Raw genomic sequence first — 22,793 nt, forward strand, 5'->3', positions numbered from 1 at the left:
TAATCATACGGCCAGATGTATTTATAACTTCCTTTCAGAATCAATAAGGAGAGATAATTATTTTATTTTGGAAATGCACAATTTTCATTGAGGATTTTTTTTTTTTTTTCCTGTGAGGTATTAAGAGTACACTTGTTTCCCAGGTATATATAAAGAATACTAGGAAAAGATATGGTGATTCTTCCACGGTAAAAAAAAAGAGATTCTCAGTTTTAGTGTGAATTTTACTGCTTTTTTTTTTTGAGTCTATCTTTGCAGTATAATCCTAGCATTTGTCTGTCTTTCAGTTCTTTCCTTTCAATGAGCTCAAGTCTCATCAAGTTTTAAAACAATGGTCCAGCTAAAGAAAGATGACAGAAAGGAAAATTTTGTGCTACTATAGGGATCCATCATAATGGTAACATTTCCATGGAAATTTATAGTAGTAACTTTTGGCCTTCTTAAGATATTTTATAAGACATTAGGATATGTGGTGTATAGAGACAGTAGGAACAGATATTCTTGTGACCCCTCTGGACTACACATTTGCTGGGGGGGCTAATTTAAAATATTGATACAATCTTCCCTATATCTAAGTCCCAAACCTACTTTTCAGTATTTTTATGAATCAAAACACTCCATATTCCTTGTACAGTTTCACTGCCTTCCAGGTTGAATTTTGCTTAATAATAGTGAGCTCCAGCCTGGTGGCAATGGAAAAATTCCAAATAACCTTTGACTTTACAATAAGAGACTTTGGTGAGTAGAGCAGTACATCAAATATTTCTGTGTGAATGTACCATTGAGTAATCACTGGAGTAGTATTTGGAGATTGTCTTTAGACAGTTCAGTTGTAGATTTGAATGTCAGCATTATCATATTTGAATCCCTATCCTGCATAGTGATGGCCTCAAGGAAAGCAACAGGACTAATGGAAAAATCAGTTTTGTACCTTTTATTTGCAAAACAGGTGTTTTCATACAGAGGCCAATCAAAGATTCTCAAGGAAATAAATTTTTTTTTGGTGCTCCACGGATGAGGAATTATGGTATAGAGAGGAGGAAAACTGGAGCAAAACCAGGAACCCAGGAACAGAATGTATGTGCATGTGTGCAGGAAGCTATGAACTCAGACAAGATGTGATTTGAAAAAGGTTACTGAATCTCTGAATCCATCTTTCTTCCAGACGAGTATATTCCCTAGCAGAATTTCATGTGGAGGGATGTTGAGGTGCGTCAATTTATTAAGTTGAATGTTCTGTTACATGTTCTAGTATAATGGTATGTTCCAATGTCCCCCAGGTTAGTACAGTTGGCTGTTTCCCGATGTTATGCCCTCCTACCCAGATGTCCCTCAAAGAATCCCCTCCCTTCTTTCCAGATTCTTCCCTGCCTGTCAAGGCAATCAGGCCCCTTTGCCCTGTCTGTCAGCCTAAAACCCTACTCTTTGTTCCAGGAAGTTCCCTGTCCCTCACTCTCAGGTCCAATCCCTATCCGGACCCTCTCTCCTCCCCTTGTTCTGATTCATTGTAGCCCTAAAAGCCACACCTTGAAGATTGATCATTGGTTGCCTTTTTGTGTCCACTCTGTTTTGCAAGATTTTAAAAACCCGTGCACAGATGTGCTTGGGGTTTTTTTCTGCTTGTGTTCCTCTCCAGCACTCTTCTCCTGTGGACCCTTCCCTCGTCTTTCCCAATCAACCTGCTGGACTTTACACCACTCCTGTCTCCTCCACCACTTCCTGTTGTGCCTCCAGGGGTCTCAAGTGCTGGGCATTTGGTTCAGAGGTTCTGGCTTGGGCAAAACCCTAGCTCAGCTGGTTCCCCATTCTTGCCATTGCCCCCGGAACATCGTGGAGCTAGCCTGGGCTCCGGAGGACAGTGGCAGAGGGAGAGACAGGAGAGAGAAGAGAAAGGCAAAAAACCCGATGCCATTCCTAGTTACCATTCATAAAAATCCACTTACTTAACATTAAAATTTAAGAAATAAGGCTTAAGGGAATATTTGAAGTTCAAATGAGCTGAGTTCCCTTTCCTGTGTCCTGCCTAACTGGCTGTTGCATGGCAAGGGTGTATTTGGACATGAGAGGACTTCCAATGAGGCAATTCCAACTGTTGCAAACAGCAAAGATCGTCCAGGTTGTGAAGATAGACCTAAACTACCTCATGCTTATTTGTCTTAGAATCATAGAATCATAGAATGGTTTGCATTGGAAGGGACCTTGAAGTTCCTCTAGTTCCAAACCCCTGCACTGGGCAGGGATACCTGCAGTAGACCAGGTTGTTCATAGCCCAATCCAGCCTGGCTTTGAACACTTTCAGGAATGGAGCATCTACAGCCTCTCTGGGCAAGATGTGCTAGTGCCTTACAACCATTATAGTAAAGAATTTTTTTCCTAATATCTAATCTAAACCTACTCTCTTTCAGTTTAAAGCCATTACCCCTTGTCCTATCACTACATGCCCTTGTGAAATCTTCCTTTCCAGCTTGTCCTATGGGTATGAGAGAAGATTACTTTAATGGGAAATGTGATTATCAACTACAAAGAGGATTAGGCACAGTTCCTGTTACAACAGAGAGAAAATTTCACAAAGTAATTTGCAAATTGTAAAAAACAGTATTTGGAACAATTCTTTGGTTGGAGGACTATCTGTTATGAGAAGATGACGTGTACAATGGTATTGACCAGAAAACTGCTCAGGAATAGACAGTATCATCTTTTCAGTTCATAAGCTCTTATTTTTTGTAAAAGACTATTTATAGAAGTTACAGGAGTTCCTTCGGATTCTGCCTTTCTCTATTTCTTGTCTAACTTATACTAATAAATTTGGGAAAAGATATTTTGTATTATTTGGGAGTGATAAGGGAAATCAAGTGATACATGGGCAAATATGGAAAACAGTGAATGTGGGAAAGGGAGGATGGAGTTCAGTCTCTTTTTGAAACATCTCTGTATTCAACCTGGGATACTTTATGAAATAATTTAAAATCTTTCTTACATTTGTAGTCTTTTTAGGCTACGAATACATCTGATAAAAAATTTACTTCTATAATCATACTCAGTTTTCCTGAATTTTCAAAGGTATTTATAAAGGACCATTTCTTTTGTATGTGCAGGCGAACTATCAATAACAGGCTGCAAGGTTTTGTCTTGTTGCTGAACCTCTGGCAACTTATTGTACACCTTGGAAAGCTCCCTATTCAGTTTTTGGGAACACTGAAAGGTAGTACAATGTATGGTTTCCAAATTTTCCCAGACGAGCACAGGAGAAATAAAAGGCCTATTTGTCCACATCATTAAACCCCTTTGCAGTCTGGTACAATTGGCAGACTCTTCTCCAGAGAGAGTCAGAACAAAAACTGCATGGGTTTTTTTAGGTCAGGTTGGAAGCAGGCTGGCAGAGCTGTGTCAGACAACTTCTATGTGTTCCTGAACTCAGGGGTTCAATCCTGAGATGTTCTCAGCAATCTGAGTCCCACAAAAAACAAACCTATGCCTATCTTATTTTCAGGAATATTATATTCCCTTGCAAATCTGTATATTTAAAAGCTGTGAAAGGTTCGCTATGAGTTTTGCACTTTTATTACTCTCTTTACTATCTTCTATTCTTATTGACATTGTATGACTTTGTTAATAACTTAGTCTTGGTCTTGCCTCTTTGACTTTTTTTGAAAGTGAGGGAAAGATATTTTATATTGCCAGAGCACTAGAACTCAGCAGAATTATGTGAATAATTTTTTTTAATGGAAAGCATATAATACAAGGCAAGTCCTTCCTTTAGCAATATTGATATTCCTCTTGTGCAGCCCCAAGCCCATTTGTATAATGCCAATTTTGTATTACCTTGCTTGCTGTTTTTATTATCCACAGAATACAAGTTAATCTCTTGTGTTGAGGAAAGACTCGGCAAACATAGCCAAGACTGGGACAATGCGGTACAGAAAGTCTCTCTATTTCAAAGAACTTTGAATAAATACATATTTTTAATTATTCTTTGAGCATCACCTTCCCTGTTTTACCCCTTGTTGGTTTAGGCAGAAGTAGGTCAAAGTAGGTCTAGATTTCATGGTTCCTGATGCTAAGGGTCCTATTTGATTACTTAAATCACAAACACCAGTTATATTGTTAGAATAGATTTAGCTTCAGCATTATTTGTAAAATAATGTCCTGCAAGAATGGAAAGGACTTTTAAAACAGAATTTAAAGTGAAGAGCATGATTTCTTCCATGAACTTTTATGTAAGATTCAGTAAGTTTTGTTAGATTTCAGTAAGTTTTATTCTTATGTGGAAACTTTTGAAGGGCAACCATGAAAATGTCCGTGTATTGAAACCACTGTTCAAAGCAGAAGCCACGCTGGCAGCTCTGTGCCATGTTGGCTGCCACTGGGCAAGAGGGTGCCAAGAAAAGTCTGTGCTGTGTAGCAGACCCCGGGCACAGGGGCTTGCCTGGGTCTTGTGAGGCACACCTGGCGCTGTGCTGCCCGGCAGCACATGAGAGCATGGCACTGTTAGAGCTACCCAAGACCTCCTATCAGGTACCAGCCCAGCCTCCATTCCTTCCCAGAGTAGAAGGCCAGCTCTTCTCCCCTTGTGCAGACAGACATGTCTTGATTTGCTTCCCTGATGAGGGCTTTGGCTTCAAAGTGACACAGGGGTGTTGAAAAACAACCTCAGTGGGGAGCACCAGGTGTATGGCCACCTTGCTATGTTTTCAAAAGATCCCTTGTACTGTATTTTCTATGTTGAATGGTTTTGACCTTCCTAGACAACTGGTTCTGCCCAAGTTCAGGTAGGAGGGTGAACAGCTCTCACGTCAGTTTCTGTCCTTAGTGGCAGCAAAGTATGTAAGAAAAGCTGAAAAAAACGGCTGAACCCCCAGACACAACATAATGAAGTACATATGCAACAAGACACTAGGTATGCATACAATGAATCAGTTCCTTACATGTCTTCCTTGACCGGGGGAACTGTGGGCTTACTGCATTCTTTTTCAAGCATGAAGACTGCCTGCGAGATAATTCTGAGTACCTGAATTCATTAATGCTGTTGCACAGAATAGAAATATATGGAACAAATCAAATATACCTGCTCCTTTCCAAACCAACCCTATACAGCTATTTGAAATGCTTATATACATATTTTTGTGTGCTCGTTTGTTTATGTGCCTGCTTATGTGTCTTTAGCAGTCCTGTAGAATGATAGAATTCTTCTTTAAAAAACTCACTTGTAGGCTTGTACTTATCATGTTCCTGTATTACTGTGCCTTTTTTTTTACAAAACCTCATAGCTTATAAATTACCATAAGATTAAACCAGATATTGCTAATGTATTTTAAACAGTTGTTAAATTACCAAAGTTGGTTGATCCCCTCCTTGAAATTTGCTGATCCTAACTTTAAATGGCTCCTAGGTTATTATTTATATCTTTTAAATCTTTTATAGCAGTACATGGGTGCTTTTATGAAACCTGGCGTAACATATTCTAAGAACAAAAGCATATTTATGTAAGTAGCACTGGGAGCTGAGTTGGCAGGTGTTTGCCACAAAGTCTCAACCCCTAAGCATTAGTACTAGGCATCAAGTGCATCCTCAAAAGGTTGTGAGAGCTCTGTTTCTACAGAGAAACTGTTCAGGTTCAAAATGTATTTAGCTGGAAAGAATGACTGGACTTGTGCTATCATCAAGTTTGTGGGCTACAGAAAAAAATGAGGATTTAGGAATTACATTTGCAACAAATAAACATATACTATAAACAGAAAATCAAGACAGTTGTGGTGGCCAAGGCTTCTCAGAGAAACTGCAACTGTATATAGCTCATGAGAGAGACAGGCAGAATTGTTCTTAGGAAGAAAGCAGTCTCAGATGTATAAAGGAACAGGCAACACCATAGTCTCTCCTCTTGCACAAACCAGACCAGAAAACTGTCCAGCTGGAGGAGATCCAGGGCTGTCCTGCATGAAGACGGGTAGCAGAGGGAGAAAATCCTGTAAAAAGAAAAGGACTTGTCCAGAGCAAGGGTCAGCCATCTTGAGTAAGGGTAGTGAAATCTCACACAGAACTCCAAAGTTTTCCTTGGCTTCTGCTTAAGCCAATGCTTTGCATGAATCTCCTGGAGAAGGTCACCAAGGAATGAGAGTAACTGAGAGTAGGGTAAGATGTGGCTGGAGATTTCCTTTCAGCTTGTATGCACAAAACATGTTGGGGCTTTCAGCTTCTATATGGGAGCACAATCCATGGTTAACATGCTTATCAAAGATTACCAGCAAGTCCTTTCAATAACAATACTTTCATTGAAACATGTCATTTCACTGAAAACACACTTTGGAGACAGAAAGTATAGCCAATTCAAGAAGATTTTGTTAGGAAAAGTTTCTGGCTCCAGAACTTCTCTTTAGAGAAGCCAACGCCCCCATGAGCCCCATGATCATAGTTCATAGGCTACACCAGTGAAGTGAGAAACATTCATTAAGCCCCTGCTCTCACTGAATGAAATCAGGGTATAAGCACCTTCTCTGACTCAGAGGACAGGCTCACGCTTCAATGCTCATCTCTGGAGGGAAATGGTTGCTGAGAAGTTGCTGTGAGACTTCCTTGGAGAAGGCAGGCGGCATTGCATTAACCCTGCAGTATGGCAAGAGAGACTATGGGCTGGAGTCAGCACAGCCACTTCTTGGCTGAATGTTGCAACTGGGGAGTGTGGTGGTGGTAAGAGATCTTTTTTTATTTTGTTGTTGTGTTGTGATTGGGTTTTTTTTGGTGGTTTGTGTGGGGTTTGTTTTTTGCTTCATATGATTTCTTGTATTTTTAAAGAAAGACTTCAGAGTTTTTGTAAAAGAGGAAAATTTTCCTGTTCTGTTCTTATGGTTACTTACTAGCAAGTGGTAATGTGGTATGTTAAGGGGCTGAACAAAGCGTTCACACATATATGAGACGTGTTAGTACTTTTCTGAAAATGGGACTTATCTTCTGGTGTGTTGGTAGAGGCTTCTCAAAAGGGCTTTATTAGGCTTTAATTGCATGGAAGTGGCATGGTTCTCCACAAGCCATTAATCTCATACTTTTCCTGCAAATCTCTTCACTGATGGCATACAAAATTCCCAAGAATCCTGCTCTGTTCTATGACTAACATTCTCTCAGTGAAAAGTTCTATTTTAGGCTTATTTGAATTTTTTTTTTCTGTGAGGAAGTATAACTGTTAGTTAATATTCACTGCAATTATATCAAGAAAAATAGTTATTAAAAACCTTCTTTGTAGTTCCAGGTTTCAGTCACCTACTTTTTCTTTCATATTTCTGCCATCATTCACATATTAAATATCAGCCATACTAAGAAAAGATATGAAAGACTTGCTTTTTATGGCTATGATTTTTACTGCAGTAAAAATCCCTGCATGTGTAATTTTACTAAGTTTCATAAGAGTATTCAGGCAGATAACTTCATACGGAGTCTTGCATGCAGTTGTGGTGCCCCACGTTTAAAAAAAGGGAAGATAGATTTCAGAGGATGGCTGCTAGGGTGGTTGGGAGCATGAAAAGCATGTGGATTGAGAGGAATCTAGAAGAGCTTGATTTGCTTGGCCTTCACATAGAGATCAAGAAACAAAATTGTTTTCTGGGTGAAGGAGGACAAACACCAATAAGGAAGATAAGCTGTTTGAGTTAAGTATGATATCAGTGTGCAAAGGGATGAAGAGGAATGGGAAGAAGTTGAGCCTGGAAACTGAAGAAGATTTGTCAAAGACTGTTCTACTCTGAATGCTGGGAACAGTGCTGTACATTTAGAGCAAGCCTGTTTGAGAGAGGGGCTTGTTCTTGCCCCAAGAGGCTCCCTTGGGAGTGCTCTGCTGAGCCCAGTGACAGACACGTGTTGTGGGTTAACACTGGGGCGCAACTCAGTCCCACACAGCTGCTTGTTCACATGACATCCTGGTGGGATGGAGGTTGGGAACAGAAGAGTACAAGTGTGAAGATTTGTGAGTTGAGTTCACAGTTTAAGTAAAAAAAAAAAAAAAAAGAAAACCAAAGGATGCAAATCCACCCACAATTGTTCTCTGCCAGCTGACTGATGCCCAGGTAGTTCCTGAGCAATTGCAGCCCTGGAAAACTTCTTCTCCAGCTTTTATTGCAGAGCACAAGGCTATATGGCATTGGGTGTCCCTTTGGTCAGCTGGGGAGCTGTCTCTCAATTTCTTGTGAACTCCTAGCAGTCTGTTCTCTGGTGAGGTGGCATGAGAAGCAGAAAAGACCTTGACAGTGTAAGCACTGCTCAGCTATAGCTCACACTAGTGTTACTGTGTTACCAACTCTTTTTTTCATCATAGAAGCAAAAGAAACACCATGCCAGCTAGAAGAAAATTACCTTTATCCCAGAGAAAACCAGTACATTGTGGATGGATGGATGGATGGATGGATGGATGGATGGATGGATGGATGGATTCCAAAGGCAGGCCTCTCTAATATTATCTAGGTTCTAGGAAGATAATGGCTTGAACTCGCCGTGTGACACCTGCAGTTACCAGCACCTACTAATGGTATGTTATAGAGTTTCAGGTGGTTCCTACCATGGCAACTGGTATCCAGTTCAGTACCTTCACACTTTCAACTGCAGTATGCAAAGGCAATGGAGTTACATTTATTTTAAACTAAACCTTCCCATTGAGATTGATGGAAAATTGTGATTAAAACAGATGACACAATAAGGCCGCATTTGGCCTATAGAACAGCCTAAACAGAGACTAGACTAGGCTTACTTTGGGTTAAATTTGTTCCAATCTCTCTTCCAGTGGTGCTGCTACAACACAAGAAAGATCTTCTGATTGGATGGCAAAATGCTCCTTGTTAAAAATTCAAAAATTGTTTGCTTCACAGCTACACTTCAGAAACTGGTGTATCTCCTGCTTGAACTCACAAGCCTGTGGGATTGCCTTCAGTCTGAGCTTTGCTTTCCCTCCTTTACCCAAAATCCACCAGATTTTATATGTCTGTCACTTCATCCTCTTCTTGAGCATCCTTTCTACAGGCAGTTCTTTCTAGTGTTGGCTGAGGTGCATTGGTTTTCTCAACCCTAAGGTCTTGACTTGATGTGTGACAGCCTCAGAGAGACTCAAGTGGCAAGTTTCCCCCAAATCTTACAGCAGTTTTATTATGCCAGAGGAGAAAGGAAAGCACAGAGTGTGCTTTTGCCAGGTTGGGACTAGCTGCTGGTGAAGCCAGTGTAGTGATGCCAACAAGGCCTTTCACTTACAGGAGTGCTTCACTTTCCATTTACACCTGTAAATGTTCTGCTCTTCAAATCCCAGACGTCTCCTACCTTACACCCCCAGAAATTTAGCAAAGCGCATTTATTGTTTCAGGAATATTTTAGATATTTAGCAGATAATTTGATTCTCTGAGAAAGGCATTGACTGCTGCAGCACAGAGGCCAAACCCTCATTGCAGGCAGACAGGCTCCACTTATTTTGCTGGCTCTTCAGATTTACTACTAACACTCTGGCAGACAGTAGTAGTGGATATGATGATGTAGTATTGGAAATAATCCTGGGTTTTAGTAATACCTATACACTGCCAGACAATTATGTCCAAGGAGCCCAGATTTTCTAGAAGTGCTGTTCCACCCCCCCTTCTGTTAGAAACCCTAATTTCCTTCTTGCCCCTCTTCCCTCGCTGTCAGCTCTATCACGTCTCTTGTGGCCAGATCAAGGATGTTTAAATATAGATTCAAAAATTTCTGAGGGAGGAGCAATTCTGGCAAAGTTTTGTGGCCTGAGTGATCTCACTAAACTACTGCTGACTGTTCAGGATCTCTTCCAATACTAGCTGGTCCTTCTTTAAATTTGCCAATTATTTAGAAATTCAGAAATAAAGCTGTAAACAGATGCAATGAAGCTTCTGAGTTTTTTCTGTGCTGGAAAAAAAACCTCTTGCCCCATTTCTTATTCTACTTTTTGCAACTCAATAAGTCTGGTCTCACTTAGTGAACCAAAAAAAATGCTTTTCTAGACTAGCAGGCTTGGTCCTAAACCAGTCACAGCACATGGCATATCTTCAGGGTATGTGGGAGATCTGGTTTCAAGTAAAGGCAAAAAACAGAGTGCTCTTTAAATCTGTATTAGAAGTGGATTAGAGGAATCTATCCCTTCTTTCCTTTTTCTAAAATTGCCTTAAGGCTTTTTTTTTTTTTTTTCCCATTGGAATACTCATAGCACTAAAGATGTGAGGAGGTATTTCTAATGACTTGAGCTTCTACCATGATCTAGAGTGGTTTTATCCCTCTGTAATTACTTAGATGAAATGAAACAGTCCTGAGCTGTAGCATGGCTGTGATGGCCTGGTAGAATTATTAGTGTAGTTGCTGAAATTTGGGGGGAAACCAGAACCTGGTGTGATTTCCTGAAGTGCTCACACATGGTCAGCTCCTCTTCTGTATGAATTACTAGCACTGATCCTGTGTTACCACTTCAGTCACTTTTATATCCTCAAAATGAGTTTAAGCACTTCTTAGGCCTTGTTCCTGGCCTCATATTCAAGAGTGGATTTCACTCTTTGGCAGTTTCAAGTAACTTAAGCAAGTTTTAGCAAATCAATAAAATATAACTTCTGTTTTCTTCAGAAGAATGGACTGCAGCAGATCTTGCAGATGGACACCATTGTGTAAGAGCAGGCCTTGGCTACACCTACAATGGCTAAAATCATATTAATTTTGGTAGTATTTAATAAGAGACAAAAATCAACACCCAGATTGACATAAATAACAGAAAAGCATAAAAAACAAAAAAAAAAAAAAAAAAAAAAAAAAAGAAGACCTAAGAGCTGAGGCAAAATGCATTAGACTACTGAAATAGGAAAGTTCAATACTGTGTTGTCATTCCCACAGGACACTTTCACCCATGAAAGCAGAAAATATGTATATGTAGTTGTGTAACTTTCTAAGATGCATATAGCTCTGTAATATGGAGAAATACAGAAATAGTTTTGAGACCGATTGTCTTTGAAGTGTATGAAAATAATGTTAAGAATTACTTAAAACCCTTTATGGGGTCAGTTATCTTTGGGAATAACTAAAAGTCCATTAGTGACTACATGCTATACATTGTATTAAATCAGCTCTCTTCTTCTCTAAAATTTGCCTTATCAGGTTCTTTTCCTAGGGTGAAATTCATCCCTAGACAAAGTATACGTATGCAATGTTGAGTCTACCATTTAATATAACATCCATAACTCAGTACAAAAAGCTGTGCATATGGCCTTGATAACTATCTACAGTGCGCTGAATTTTCCTTTTGCATACTGATCCAAGGTGAATGACTGTGTCTCATCAACATTTTATTCCTCAGTGCTTTATTAATAACAAATGAGGGACTCATGAATCCATTCAATTAATTAATTTCTTCTTGGTCTCCTTTTCTTGCTTAACAGGTTGATCTGTCTCCAAAATGTACATTTTCTGCATTCCCATTGGACTAATGACATTTAGATAATTTTTTTTACTTTGGAATATAGCCATCCAACTTAAAAGTAAAAAGAGACATTGTACATTTAAAGACAGTGTTAATGCCATTCCCTGCCAGTAAGTCCTGCTGCTGTGAAAATGAACAAGGTTGGGATCTGCCTTCCTTTGAGGTTATTAGACCAGACATGTCACTGACACGCATGGAGACACTTCCCTTCAGCTATCTTGACTTGTATGGAACTTTATTTAGGTTTTGATTCAAATAACCATTTTTTTCCCAACCAATTTAGGGGTTATAATATCTGCTATTGACCTTCTATTACAACCTGTGAACCATTCTGTTTAATGTGAAATTACATCATGTAAGAAATTCCTTTTTGTCCATTATCTTGGTCACTGACTTGACAGGGCTGTCAGAGAGTCATGGGAGTATAAATCAAAGATGGGACTAAGAAGTGGGGAACTCGAGAGTAATAGGCACAAGACTAACACGGTGATTCCTTCTGTTCCTAAGGCCACAGCAAGAGTGCAATGAAGAATGGACATTAGGTGTTTCTTCCTGGCACTGTGTCAAGTGCAGAATATTTTATGCAAATGAAATATCCTGTTCCGAGAAATAATAGATCTGTAGTGATTTCATTCCCATGTTCGAGCAAGGTTTACGTTGAAAAGATGGGTTGAACATAACTATGACTACTTGTTGAGCACAAAAGGATTATCAAGAAGAAATTAATTGTGTGGCATTAGCTAATAGGATGCAACACACACACAAAAGGGAGGTCACAGATAAAAAATTTCATTGATCATAATTGATTATTGTGATTTGCTTAACTGGACTTGGAAATTATGGGAGAGAGTGAATGTCAGAGTGGGGAAGGTGGAAGTCAAGGATGAAGGATATACCATATCTTGTATATGTTATGCCTTATCCTGGGTAATGTCTTAGGCCAGCAACAAGATTCCTCCCTTATAACAGAAAGCACAGGAAGTCATTGCAAAGGTGGATGAAGGTAAAATCAGTGCCAGGAAATAGGATTCTGAATGAAAGATGAGGAGTAGAGCATCACAGTGAATCCCTTGGAAACTTAAGGGTCTTTATGCAGTGAGATGCAGTTCAGTGAGTCCTTGAATATCTCCATGAGAAACTGGATACACTTATTCTGTTTCAGGTGTTTTGAAGTATATTGTTTCAGATATTTCTTTTGAGTGAATTCCTATGCTTTTTCCCCCCGTTGATTTGGAGTTCAGTTGCCAGTTATTTACCATATTGCATGTGCAGATGGGATGCAAGTACTGCTTTGACATGGTTTCATGAATGACCTTTTCAATGCTGTCCTTAGGCTGAAGTATGAATTTAGGAAGTTCAAAAGAATAATGAAGGGAAGATTTTGCAAAAATCCACCTGAGTATCCTCATCTATTCCTAAGCTTTGCTACAGACCAGAACACATGGGACTTTCTCCTAAAATTAGAGGAAACCATCAAGCCACAGTTGCTTGAAAAGAAGCAGCCTTCTATGGCCTTTCCTCTGACTTTTCTGCAGCTTTGCTTAGCATGCTTCTTGATGCATCCATGTCCCATGTGGGGTGCTGTGCTTGAAGCATGATCTGTACTGTGTTTTCATTGACACAGCTAAGCAACTCAGGAGAGTCATGGGGTCACCACTTTATCAGGTGGTACAAGCAGTTACAACAAAATTTCTACTGCTGACCCTCATAGCAGCACAGTGTGTTTTCAGTAGAATAAATAGCACTGCAGAGAGACTTAGGGAAACTGGACAACAGACCTTCTGCCAGTCAGTGATTCCTCTCAGAATCATATATAAATTAACATATAACTAATAACAGACTACTATTTTGTTGCCAAACCCTGCTTTGAATATAGTGGAAGACCTACACTTCTTGTGGGAACAGCTCTGTTCTTTTGTTTGAAAGGAAATTGGGTTTGGCAAGGTTGTTTACTTGTATTTTTCCTTACCTTCTGAACCCTGCTGTGAACTGTTCTTACACTCTTTTCCTTTGCAAGGGAAAGAAGTTAGTTGAATTTGTAAAAGATGGCTTCTGTTTCCCTTCTCTCCCCCATTGCTCCTGTGGTTGATTCCAGTTTCTCTCCCAGCATTGCCCTGCCTGCTCACAGGTACATCCACTTCATGGCAGAGAGTGATTCAGCTGCCTGACTGAACTGAATTCCTTCACTCTTCCTTGTTAGTTTAGCATGCAGTCTTAGAAATCCAGTGCATAAATCACATTTTGGATACAAATCAAAACATGTGATTAATACCTAGACATTTATGGCCGTATAATGTTGCACCACAGTTAACAAGTAACATTTGGCTATGGGGTCTGTGCACCTGCTAAGCAGTAATGTGCTGCTAATGTTTTAATGAAGGATCTCAGGGAAAAAAAATACTTCTCTAAGCCAGAGGTAAAGCTTGTGCTTCTGGAATGCACATATGTGGATAGGAGCGTTAACTGACTGGGAATACAGCCATTTGTTTTCCCAAATTACAAATAATAATTAATAAATAAAATGTTTTCTCACGGCTGTAAGCAGGGAGTTGGGAGAATCACTTGGCAAACTAACTGATATTTAAGCTGTGATTTGTTGAGAATATTTGCACAGTACTCTAGAACAGTGGTCCCCAGAGGAGCAACTTGCATTTTGTGGACAGGTTTGCTCTCTCTGTTGGCCTTGGTTTTAAGTTTTTAATTTACTGTATCAAGAGGCAATATCAGAAAGTCTTGTGGGCAACATGTTGCACATATGAAACAAAGATTGGGAACTGTGACTTTCTAGTGATGTACCAATTTTATTGGTATTATGACAGCTTTCGCAGCCTGAAAATGGGAAAAAAAACATAGGCTATTTCACTGGGAAACAAAAAAAACCATCTGCCATCTTGGTTTGGTGCAGTCTGGGTAAAAATATGTTCTTTAGCATTATGATGATAAATTCCAGGGATGCTACCTAGCAGGGGTGGTTTATCACTGCGTCAGAAATAGTGGTTCTCAACAAGAAGTAGAGATGGGCCAACATCTTCCTTCATTTTTGCAGAAAAACTTCAAAAGTCATCTCTGCAAGAACTACCTCAAGAATGCCTCCAGGGAAAACGTCTCTCAAATGTTTGTAATGGTGTCTCTGCTTCTTGGATGCATTTGTCTAACCTGTGATATGGTTGGTAAGAGTGGTGAGTGGGGGGTGGTTGAGCAGAAGATCCCTAGAACCTTGTGTGGTGATTATGTCATATGGTACAATTTTTGTGGATGCAGGTGTTCTCTACCTGTCAATGAATGTAGATGTTTGATATCAGGATAGTGTTTTACTCCTCACAATGACACAGAGATTAGTGAAATAGATGTAAAAATTGGCTTACATATTTATGTTGTTATCTTTGCTGCATTTTTCTCAGTGTCATACAGTCCTGATCTGGCAGTGACAAATAAGAGTTTTGGAAGTTTTTCCCAACCTCGTCCCAGCTAAAATGAAAACAAACAAATAAATAAAATTTTGTAACATTTTAATGTGAAAATTGCTGAGATTTGTCAAAATAAATGTTTTCCCCCTTCACAAACTCTTTCTTGCTTTGATTAATCATCATTTTACAAAGGAAAATCTTTTTTAGTAACTGATTCTTCAATTATTTTTTTCACTTATGATCTTCCTTGTAAGGATCCTCTCCCTTTACTTTTCTGTTCCCATGGTTGAGATTAGTTTGTTGTGTATTCTCTGAAAGCTGTCCAGATTTGTTCTAAGTTAATCAGATGGTGTGTTGTGAGACTGCCTTTAGGCACTCAACTGTTGCTAGTCTGGAACGGGTTTAGATTTCCTAACTCAGTGTCTTGAAAACCAAAAATTTCCCTTAGTTTTTTATTCAAGCAGTAGAAAAGGAATCCAAAGGACTTTTTTTATGAAAAGCCTTTTCAGATGAAAATAAAACCACTTTGACTGAGAAAATTGGCTGTCTTTGCAAGTGAATGTGAGTGAAAGAACTTGGGAGTGCACCTGCACTGCACAGTTAATTGCAAGGTCTGACTCAAATGTTGTTCCCAATTGTCTCCCAGTCACCTACAAAATATCTAGAGTGGAAGTCTTGCAGAGCTTCTAACTGGGCAAGCTGCCTCAATGTTGGCTATAAGCTGGGGCTCACATGTTGTCTTCATGTGGTGTTTTAGTCCACCCATGTTGCAGGAAAGAATGAAGTTAAACTATGAAATTATTGAAATCTTCAAAAATCTTCTCACAGTTCTTCCATGTATCAAGGAGGATGCAAAGATCCTCCTGCAATTTATTGGGGAAAGTCCTTAAAGCTTCAGTTTTGCAGCACAGAGAGCAGTGGAGATGCCAGACATCTCAGAGAACTGGAAGGCATGAGGGGAACTGCCAGATTGGTCTGGCCTCTTAAAAATACCCTTAAATTTCACCCAGTCTCTAATGCGGGGAAAAACAGAGCAGGAACGAGATGCCCTGTGCTCTGGTGAGCCATAGTTGTGATTTCTGCTCTGTGGGACATTTGGAGTCCTGTAATTGACATCCATGATAGCTATATTGCTCAAAAACGTGCCTCAGGGCTATCCCAGCAGTTTTCCCTCTTTAGCTGCGCTCTGAATTCCCTGACTGTAGGCAAGGACTGGAGACTTTTCACACAGACCTAAACAACTAAATGGAATAGGAGACATTGGAGAATTTGGTATCCTGTTTTAGCAGAGGGCTATAGAAGAAGCATTTCATGCATCTGTGAGGAGAGGTGGAATAAAAATCACCCCAATTTTTTATTGCGGGGATCATACTCATTCAATGGCTCAACCATGGGCTTTCTAAAAGGTATCAAACAGCAGTCCAAAGGCAGAAATAATACATGTGAGAGGAAAAGAGACACAAGGCACTGTTGTACAAAGATTCATGGATAATAACTTGGTGATCTGGAGAGCACTAATTTAATTTTACTATGGGTAATGAGTTTTGTAAAATTTCTGCTTTAGGCAGACACTCCACATCCTCCTAACTTAAGAGAAAAAAGAAAAAGGAAAAGAAAAATCTCAACCCTCCCACTTAATCCAAACAAAACAGTTCCCCAACCTGGGCAGTTCCATACCTGTTTCATCCCTGAACTCTAAATTCTACTAAATCAATAAGCAAATTAAATACATGGGCACTGGAAATACAATACACTTTCTGCACTAATATTTCAAGACATTGTGTTCAGGTAGTATATGTGATTTCTGGCAACTCATGGTGTCCATTCAGAATTTCCATTTCTTAATGCTGATGCCCTACATGCAGCCCATAATGAAGAAATATTTCCAATTCATCAATTCCATTACAGTATTTCAGCAAACTGAAACTGTTGATATTAGTATAGTCTTTATATTAGATATTTAGTAGGTCCCGCTCTTAGTTTTTGGACAAGTTTGTTTTGTTTTTTACATAATCGGGTAAAAGAAGTTATCATTACACATAATAAATAATTTTGTTCAATTTTATGTGGATGTAGCAGGCAGTAAATGTGGCTTTATCTACTGTCCTCCTGAAAAATACAAGAACACCCATCTCATAGTAAAACTGGAGCTGGCAAATCTGGGGTAGAAGAGGAAGCACACTACACAGAAAAGATGAGGCTCATTCTCTTCTGATTTGACAGGACTGAGATTGTGGATGAGGATGGCTGAGAAGAAACACTGGCTAATAAAATGTGAGATTTTGAGAAAATGTGTGAGTGCACTTTCCCTCTCATATTTCCATTAGAGTATAATTTCCTGAAGAAGATAGAAACACTGGTAATGTTGGTGACATCACTGACATCTCAGTAACTCCAGGCTCTCTTTGAGTTGGGTGAGTCTTCCTTTATTTTCAGTGAAATATAACTACTGCTTAAATACAAATACTGTGAACTATTTGACTCATAGCATCTGATTATTTGTCTGATTATTTATTTTTCTTCATGGGCAGAAAAAGGTTAAACACCTTTTCTCTTACATGATAACAAGCACTAAATTCTAACTGAGTATTCAAAAATAACAGCTAAATTCCAACAGTAAAATGATAATTATCTTATGGAATATCTTTGCATTTTCCTGGATAGAGCAAGTATTTCTTGTTTGAAAAATACTAATTTTCACTTTCAAATGTCTCTGTTGTGGGTCTAGCTCAGTAGAACTGCCTTACCCAGTGAGGAGCCCATAGTTAGCATTGGTAATATTGATAAATAGAACCATCCAAGCCATGACTCAACTGAGCAGTAATTTCAGATCTACACTCGTGTGTTGCTCCTCAGTGCAGCAGCCCACACAGGGCATCTTGGAAGGAAACTGAACAGGCCCATGGTGGATGCCAGTGAGATGGATGAGCATGGTGCAGAGAGGATGACAGTAGGAATCTCTTTTCCCTCAGTTTTTACACACATTCTTCCCAATTGATATTTTTCAAAATATTTTTTAGCTAGGGCTAATGCTTAACTCAGGGCCATAATCTCAAGGTAGATGGGTGTAATGTGGATTGTATTTGTAATGTATTAATAAGAGTTAGTAGAAGTGGTTTATAAACATTTCTGAGAGAGAAAATTTTACAGCTAGATTTTATTACTAATTCACTGGTATTTAGTTACTTTTAAAGAATGGCTGGATTTCATTTGTGAACAAGTAAAAAGACTGAAAAGGAGAAAAATTTATTTGTGTCAAAATTGTCATCTCCAACATAATTGTAAGCAGATGTATAAAGTTTCACAGACTACCAGACAGGGAAATCAGTGATTTTCAAACAAATAGGAATTTATTAATTTTACAGTGCTTTAAGAAAGGCAAAAGAAGGTATCACTGAGCTTTTCATGAAACTCTGAGCTATGTCTTCAGCCTACAGTAATTTAATTCTTGTATTCAAAATGAACATAGTCTGATTTTACAGTCAGTGGAACCTAATCTACTTTTTAAACTGTGTGACTACCATTGGTAAGTACAGCTTTTAGCTGCAAAACCCTCAAAGACTGTCTGTGTAGTAGGTGCCAGCCATCTAATACTGTATCTATGAAGCTGGAAGTGAGCACGCCAAATAGCTTTTAGTCCATCTGTGTAAGGAGTAACAGGGAAATAGTAATGGGAGAACTGAAACCAATACAAGGAGGTGACAGAGTATTTTTCAGTGGAATGGTGCTTATGTGGGAGAGAACTATAGCAGAGAGGATGCAGAGGAAAAAATGTGAGCAAAAATGGAACAATATGGTCAATTAAAAAGCTGCATATAAGGTGATTATAAAAGATTTTTAAAAAGGCAAATTATGATAAAGAAACAATGGGTAGAATTTGACTGTGACAGAGCTTGTGTTTCAGGAGGTTGCAGAGCACAAGAGTGATGTTTTCCATGATTTTGAGTCTGGGAGAGATTCAAAGAAGATGCTCTCAGCATCCTGTCACATTTCTGCTGTACAAGTTGTCATAAGTATACTTTGGGTACCTCTAAACAGTCCAACTCAAGTATCCAAAGAAAGCTACCTGTGGCAGAAGGAATTTCCACACTGTTGCTTCTTCATGATGTATTACTATACAATGACAAATGTTACTTTTTGTAATTGCTACAAAATGTATATTATTATTGCTGCTATATTGTTGACAAATATCTGATGAAAAACAGGAGAAGCTAACAGCACAGGAACAGATATTTTTTAATCAGAAATAGTCATGAATGAAGATGTCCTCTGAAAGCAATCATAATCACCATGAAAGAGGCCAAAGATCTATGCAATGCTGTCATAATTTTACAAGACTGTAAAAATTACTCCACTTACAAGTTAGGCTTTTGATTAAACATCAGATGGATTGGTGTGTTCAACTCTTGGTTTTGCAATACCTAGCCAATACAAACTTTCGTTTGTTTTTGAATTACTGTCTACAAATTGTAAGAATTCTATTTATCAATTTATATTAATTCTTACTCCAGAAAATACACACTTCTTTAAATTCATTGAATAAGTTCCTTGTTGAGCAGAGCTGAAGAAGGCAAAGTAGCTTCTACAAAACAAGGAGGACTCAGCAAAAGGGATTAAAATAAGGTGAAAGCAGTAAAGGAAATTCAGGAAGAGGATATTTTTAGGGAGATCCTTTAGAGTAAAGATAAGTTCCTTCTGCTCAAGGAACAGAAATGAAACACCTGAAGTGAGCAGGGCCAGTGAGAATGGAAGACATTAAGCACTGTGGGAAGAAAATTCACATCATTAGAATGAGGCATTTACTCTCTCCTTATCTGAACAACAGAAGCAAGACAATCTGCTGTTTGTGTTGTAAAAGTGTTTGCTGTGGGAAGTATGGTATATGCACACAGAAAGAACATCTGTTCGAGGAAGGCTCTTGCAAATATAAAGCTGCAATAATGGGGTAGAAACATCTGCACAGCTTATAGCAGGGCCACCAATAGTGCTCTTAGGTGGGGGAGGGTGTGATACATGCCACATGAAGGAAAAGGTCACAGGAAACCTCTCTAAGAATGAGGCAGCTTTTTGTATATATCCATGCAAATGTAAGTTGCCTGTAGACAAACTGCAGTGCTCAGTGTAGCAGAATACTGCTGTGGAAAAGCTATAAATCCTGAAAACCACATCATTGTCTTTTCACTTAATCATTAAAAGGACAGCTTGCCCCTGTTCTTCTGTAGTCATAGGATGACTCAAGGATTTTAAATAAAGCCCAAACATAAATGTTTTCCTCTGCCCACCTACAAAGCCTGCAAGACTTTATGGCGTAGCTCTGTTAGCAGAACACCAAGAAATTAAGAGAATAAGTGGAGAAAAATGAAGTGCTGAGTGGCAGCTTGCTGGCAATGGTTTTGGTACAGTCCAATTGCAGAAAAATATGACCCGGCATAGTTCCCTGCTATGGCTACGCAGCAGCTGGTACCTGAAAGACTCATTCCTGATTATTTGGGGTATCACTTCACTACAGATATTGCAGGGCAAATGTGATTTGGTGCCCTTTGCTTCAGTTCCTTTTTATTGCAAATACAGTTCACATGCCTGAATAGAGAAACTTTGCTTGTGTATGGAATTCATAATGAGAAAAAGGGAGGAAATCTACAGCTCATGCACAGTGCACAGCCTTCAAAGGATGGTGTTTGGCAGCATCATGGCTGTATCTTACCAAGGCACTCTTACATACTTCACACAAAGCAGACTATTCCTCTGCTCCTTTACAACTCTCCTCCTTCAGACTTTGTGACTTAAAAGCTGGTCCAGAAAGTTTTACAGGAATTTTACAATTTTTATTCCCTCAGTATTGGACTCTAACAATTTGGAACTCAGATATACAAAAATGCATAGCTTTATCTCCAGACAATGACCCCTTTACCAGTGTCCAGGGCTTGAAGTGAAAGTTTTGAAAATTTTGAATATAGATAAATGAGTAGATATAAATACAGGAAATATCTGTGAACATGGTATCTGGAATGGCTACTTCCACTCTTGGCATTTCTCTACCTTAAGTGGAGTTCTTTTCCATGTGCAGTGTAAGGGGTGAGAGAGTGCATCTGATGATTAGGCTGTGTTAAGCAGCCACTTTTATAGCAAAAGCCTGTTGCTGGCAATGGAAATGTATTTGTCAAGTTCAGCAGGTGATGGTTGAATACTTTGGCTTTTGTTAAGCTTAAAAGATGATTTTTAGAACATGCAAACTGCTGTACGTAATGCTGGATATCTTAATGTTTGCAGGCAGACAAAATTTTCATTCATTTTATCTGTTTAATGTTTTGCAAAAACAGTTAACAAGTGCTATTCTCAGAAATGTGAGCAGAATTTAGGTACAAAAGATGAGTGTATTTTGCTTTACTGGAATTAGCAGGAGTAACAGATAAATGCTATTTGTAAAACAAGACAAAGATGTGTAACACAACCTAGATGAGGAATCCAAGTGCCAAGACTAGGCTCCACTTTCCCATGGCTCCCAGGGTAAGTCATGGAAAGAGTGATGCCTCCAGTACAGAAGCTGAATGTAGGAGCTCTGTGAGAGCCCATGTCTCTTCTGTGGCCATATATGGATGGCACCAAGCCTGACAACTTCACTATTTGACTGGCTTGAATCCTCTCCCTTTCCTGAACTGGTAAAATCCTACTTCAGAAAAGTGCTGTGGCACTTATATCTTTTGGCATATTCCTCTTTAAGCATCTGAGTAACTCCAGGCAGGTTGAAAGACAATACATATACCTAAAGGCAGTGGCATACTTCAGTGTTTGGAAAAAATACACAGGGAAAGTTCTCCTGCCTTCTAACTTAAACATTATGACTGTTTTTTTGCTTCAGTTTGATTTGGGCTTTTTTTGTAGTAAACATCAAGCAGTTAAAATAAAGGTGTTACTTCCATTTCAGCATATTCTTCATTATTGCTTTAAAAAAAACTTGTCCTTTTCCTTGTGAAACATATGCTTAGCTCCACTGGTTCTGGAGAATGTGTAAATGATACTCACCTTGGGAGAAAAGAACTTGACCTTGAAATCAGATAGCCTTTCCAGAACAAGCATGTGCTTTCTGGCTCTGGAACACTGCATTGCCTCATGCTTCACAGAAGAATTGTTATAAAGGTGATGGTTAACAAATCTAAAACACTTTGTGAAAAATGCCTTTTGGTGGGGAGGGGAATTATCTAATTTTTAACATCAGGATGACCACACATGTGGTCAAAATCCAGATGGAAAAGAGAGTGAAAGACTTTGTCGTGAAAAATATATCTTTAACAGGGGCTGTGTATGAGAGGAAGAGGTTTGGTCCCTGTTGTCCATGTGACTGTATGTTAGAAGGATGCCAAGCTTCCACATCATTTTGGAGCAAAAATCACCCTACTTTTTCTCCTGAGGAGTGAGAAATGTTTTGGATTTTCTGCACTGCAGAAAAGAGAAAAATCTGAAAATCTCCCAACATGTCACTAGACAGGAAAACAATTTCTGTCCTAATTCTAATGACTTACCATTTTTCACAGAAAATAATGCCAGTAACATGTTAGGGTTTTCAAATAAGATGGAAAAGAGTAGTTTCATCACTGATGTTATGGTGTAGGTAGAAGAGGACTTTAAAGCTGAAAAATATCCGCCCTCAGGTCAGAAGGGGATTTTTCCCTGATCTTCCTTTTCATTCATTTTTACTTGGCATTTATCTCCAGCCATAGAAAAGGTTATTACTGGGCTTCTAGATACTGGTCATTTAAAAATGGCAATATTAAGCAGTGTCAGGTGAGATAGGGAGGAGCAATGACTGTGGTATATTTCTAGATGATTTTGGCTGCAGTGCTGTCATGCTGTTTTGTGCAGGCAGAAATGGAGGAATGGAATGCTGAAAGGAACAATACAGACACACTGGACATAGCCAGACCAATTAACACCAATCATCAGAGGTGCCATTA

This window comes from Vidua chalybeata, chromosome 1, assembly GCF_026979565.1.
Source record: "Vidua chalybeata isolate OUT-0048 chromosome 1, bVidCha1 merged haplotype, whole genome shotgun sequence".
Lineage (NCBI taxonomy): Eukaryota > Metazoa > Chordata > Aves > Passeriformes > Viduidae > Vidua > Vidua chalybeata.